Source organism: Mastomys coucha, unplaced genomic scaffold (genome assembly GCF_008632895.1).
Source record: "Mastomys coucha isolate ucsf_1 unplaced genomic scaffold, UCSF_Mcou_1 pScaffold19, whole genome shotgun sequence".
Lineage (NCBI taxonomy): Eukaryota > Metazoa > Chordata > Mammalia > Rodentia > Muridae > Mastomys > Mastomys coucha.
The window spans coordinates 23307464-23312353 of record NW_022196901.1 but is presented as its reverse complement, the minus strand read 5'-3'; the positions used below and the strand labels follow the sequence as shown (position 1 = coordinate 23312353).

Sequence of the window (4890 nt, the reverse complement as noted above, 5' to 3'; positions counted from 1 at the left end):
AAGTACATCATGGGCTCAAAGCTAGCCTGGGATGCACAAGATCCTTTTTCAAAAGAAAGAAAGAAGGAGAGAGAAAAGAAAGAAGGAAAGGAAGAAAGGAAGGAAGGAAGGAAGGAAGGAAGGCAGAAAGGAAGGAAGAAAGAAAGGAAGAAAAAAGACAGAGAGACAGAAAGAAAGAAAGAAAGAAAGAAAGAAAGAAAGAAAGAAAGAAAGAAAGAAAGAAAGGAAGGAAGGAAGGAAGAAAGAAGAAAGGAAGGATAGAAGAAAAGAAAAGAAAAGAAAAGAAGAAAAGAAAAGAAAAGACAATAGAACCCAAACATGTGAATTCCCACAAGCATCTTTGTGGATGACATGTTTTATTCAATGCAGGATCCTTGGAGTTCATCAGTGCTGCTGCACAAGTCATATTTTCTTTCTGTTCTAAGTTGTCATCATGCACAGAACATTTTACCTTCACTCACTGATGGACTGGCCCCAAGTTGCTTCTACCTTTTGGCTGTTGTGAATCCTGCTGCTATGACATCATATAGCTATACCAGAAAACCTTGTTTCTCTTCCAGGAATATGCCATGAAGAGAAGATACTGAACCATGGTTATTCTAGGTCTGATTTTTGAGAAACTATCATTAACTTTCCAGTTTCTCTCATTCATACCAATAGTAATTTCCTCTTCTTCTTCCTCCTCCTCCTCCTCCTCCTCCTCCTTCTCCTCTTCCTTCTCCTACTTTTTCTTCTTCTCCCTCTTCTTCTCCTTTGTCTTCCTTCTCTTCCTCTTCTTCTTTTGATAATAGTTTTGATTTGAATCGCTAAGATCATTTAGCACCCTGGGGTGTTAAATAGCAATCTCACTGTCAGGCACAGGTTATCTCCCTACTAATTATTAGTCAGGGAGACCCCAGAGGCACCCCAAACGATACAAGATATTGTTGCCATTTCTCTTGGATTTTCACCATGTAAGGTCTTCTTGCTGCAGATACCACACCACACACTTTCTACAGGACATAGAGAAATCACTTTTGTGTTCACCTGGAAGTTGTCTCTCTGCTACCTAACTTTTGTGGTACTAGAGGTTGCTATGTAGGCTGCTGGGGACGAAAAAGCATCAATGATCCTACCCATTGATGGATCCTGCATGCTACTATATCACTCTGTCTTATAAGATATGCCTACTAATGTCATCATAGCACAGTTGTTTATGGGGTAACTAACTACTATTGTGATTAGGCTTGAGGCCTGTTCTACAGGAGGGATTCATGCCTGATATTGTAAATATGACCAAAATTTATGCTCATAGGAAAACCTATTGGTGTTATTTTGCTAAGTGGTCATGTTACCAAACTGCATTTTAAATGTTTATATTTATATCCATAGATCTGAACAGTTTCCAACTGTGGTTGGAGAAAACTGTTGTTGCAATGTGTAGTGATGAATGCAGAGACTCACCACTGTTCAAAGTGCTGAGAACAAGCGACAAATAGATGTCAGGATGAGACATCAACATCATCCTCCCCTCTAGGATGAAACCATCTTGGAAGAAGGCAGGAAGCAGTGGAGGATGGAAAGGAGAGCTGTGAAATGCTGAGCTCTAGCCATGACACAGAAGCTGTACTCATGAACTCACAGCAGTTATGCTTACCCACAAGACCTACAGATGATCAAAAGAGCTCAAAAGCCTCATACTGAGAGAGCAGGTGCTCTGATACCCACCTCTAGCTGAGCAGATATTAGCAGTATATGGTTGCTGAGAGAAGGAAGTCACTTTTCTTTGGAGATGGCTATCAGAAGATTGCCCATACTCCAGTGGATGACCTTGCACCTGTACATGTGAACAGCACTAACAACTGGAGTAACCAACCCTTTGTCTTGGTCTCCAGATGAGGAAGGAAGGTGTGGCTGAGTCTGCATTACCTGGAATCATGGCATGTCAGACACAGCTGGAGCCCTGATCCCTCCACCCATTCTTCACCCACCCATCTATCTCCATCTCTGAACACCAGCAGTGCTTCTAAACACTTAGACAATGTCCAAGTCCTAAGACTTCTCATCTTCTACATTGCAACCCCTCAGTAGAATCTACATCACAGGTAGAAGGAATAAGAGAAATACTAATCAGGATAGCTGTGTGATAAAATGCTTGCCTAGTATGCAGGAAGCCCTGAGTTTGATTCCCAGTCATGCAAAACAAAATGCTAATCAAAAGATCAAATTGCTATTAATGCATTTTCCTTCCAATTTGTATTATAACTTAACCAAGAAAGTGCAAATTCCTGTTAGAGGTCCCATGACACTGAGTTCTAATTTGGTAAGCAGCATGGCAGGCAAATGAAAAAGAGAGGAAGAGTTCATTAGAGGATACATGTAGCTGATAACTCCTTCCTCGTGTCAGAAACCCTGAGGGGTAAGGACAGAAATGTCTACATTCTACCATTCTTTTTTTTTTTTTTTATTTTAGATATTTTCTTTATTTACATGCGAATTTCCCCTTTCCCAGTTTCCCCTCCAAAAAAACAAAAAAACAAACAAAAACAAACCCCTGTTGCCTCCCCCCTCCCCATGCCTGCCACCCCGCCCTCTCCCACTTTCTGGCCCTGGCATTCCCCTACACTGGGGCATAGAACCTTCACAGGGCCAAGGTCCTCTCCTCCTATTGATGATCGATTTTGCAATCCTCTACCATACACATGCTGCTTGAACAATCAGACCCCTCTATGTGCAGTCCTTGGTTGGTGGTTGAGACCCTGGGAGCTCCGAGGGTACTAGTTAGTTATCTGACATATGAGGTAAAACTGAAGAATCAATTGTATTAGCTTTGTGTCAAGAATGGTAGAATGTTGTAGCCCCTTAGGATGAACAACAACATTCTACCATTCTTGACACAAAGCTAATACAATTGATTCTTCAGTTTTACCTCATATGTCAGATACCTATATCTGTGATCTATCCTTCCATCCTTCCACCCACCCACCAATATAAATACCCAATTCCTCTATCTACCCTCTTCCATGCACTTGTCCACTCACCCAGTCCCCTCCTTTCTATCCATCCACCTACAAACCCACTTATCCACTAAGCCTACCAGCCAACCAGCAGCCCTTCCATTCACCTATCCCTCAACCTCCATTCATTTTAAAAACTTTTTATTGGTTCCTTATAAGTTTCACATTATGCACCTGAGTCCCACCCATCTCTCTATCTCCTCATGTTTACTCTTTGCCCTTGCAAACCACTCCCTACATAAGGAACACACACAAACAACAATTTTTTAAAAAAGGCATAGAAAGCATCTCAATGCAGAAGCTGTAGTGTGTCACAGCATGTCCCACAGTATATTCCTCTGTCCACACATCTTCACTTGCAAATGTTCATTGCAATGAGTCATTGGTCTAATTCAAGACCTCTGGCTTTCTGTGACACCATCAATATTGGATCTTCACTGGGACTCCTTCTGGTTATTCTGTTGTTGCCTTGTGTCATGGAGATCCTGCAGCTTTGGATCAGTAGGACTGGCCCTCTCACAAGTCCCAACAGTTCACAGATGATATAGATTTTGGGGTGGGCCATCTCAGAACCTGGATCTGGGCCTGGGTGGTAGCAGAGCTGGTCAGCCCACCAGCTCTCCCTTATCTGCACCATAAGGGTGAGCTTGCCAGCACTGCTCCTGATGGGCCACTCAATGCCACCATCAGCAGGCATCTGTTTCAACTCTCCTGCTCTTATGCCCTCGGTGCCGGCTCACCCCCCCCCACCACACCTCCAGAGTTAGCCCCACTATGCTGCCCAGTCAAGGAATGGGATCCACTCTTCCAAGTGCTGCAACCTCTGAGGGTGTGGGACAGCTCTCCCACTCTCATACCTTTGACATTACGGCCATCTCCATTGTGGTGCTCCAGCAAGGAGCAGGGCCTGCTCTCCCAAGTGCTATAGCCAGTGAAGGGGCAGGGCTATCTTTCCCTCTCTCCTGCCCTCAAGGCCAGCTTTCCAGATTACCATATGTGGCCAGGGGGAGGGCATCGCCCCTGCGCCTATGCCATCTCACAGCAGATGAACGGGGGAGTGGGGATACGCTCTCCTTTTCTCTCATTCTCAGCGCTGGCTCCTCTGCAACCCCTCAACCAGGGCCAACACTGTTGTGTTGTGTGGCCTGCTTTCCTGAGTACTGACAGGGTTGAGAGATGGGGGAAGCTCTCCAGAGCACTGTGTCCTGTGAGGGGAAGGGCCAGTTCTACACCACCTCTGGATATCCAGATGATCGCCAATGGCTGCCCAGGTCAGAGGTGTCCCATGTTCTCTAGTAGTAATATGAGCACGGATGTCAACACTGACCCCTGCCTCTGTGTAGACATGAACTCAGGCATGGCCCTCATTGGCAGCTCAGGCTGGTACCTCACCATGGCTCCAGGTGGCAGGGCTGGACAGGCTATTCCTCTCCACCCTTGAGTTTCCAGTTCCATCTCTCTTCAAAATGCTCAAGCTGCTCAACTTCTCTTTATCTCTCCCATCTGACCACCACATACTTGCACATTGTGGTGGTGCCAGCTGCAGGCTAACCACATAACTAGCAGGCCCCTGTATGACATCCTCCATCCATTCTGCCTGGTGTGTATGCAAGCAGGTGTCTGTGGCCCATCTGTTCTGTGCACTGGAGGACAGGTCTGTGGGTGGTGTTGTGGTCCACAGGCGTCTGTTTCCCTTCTTCCTTATTGTACTGTCTGGATTTGATTGATTTGATTTGACTTGACTTGACTTGACTTGATTTTTGTGAGTCCTAAGCATAAAGCAGCTTTTGCCACCAAGCCAGGTATCAAGCTAGGATGATGGGCTGACATTTGCTTTGCCCCTGAATGAGATAAGAATACCAACAAGGTGTCTCTTTGCCCATTGCCAGGGATC

At 45.2% G+C, this 4890-nt stretch overlaps 1 pseudogene; it reads right to left on the bottom strand.

The window, feature by feature from the left end:
* Window positions 1-4756: 4756 nt before the first annotated feature.
* On the bottom strand, window positions 4757-4890 carry LOC116097667 (annotated as a pseudogene).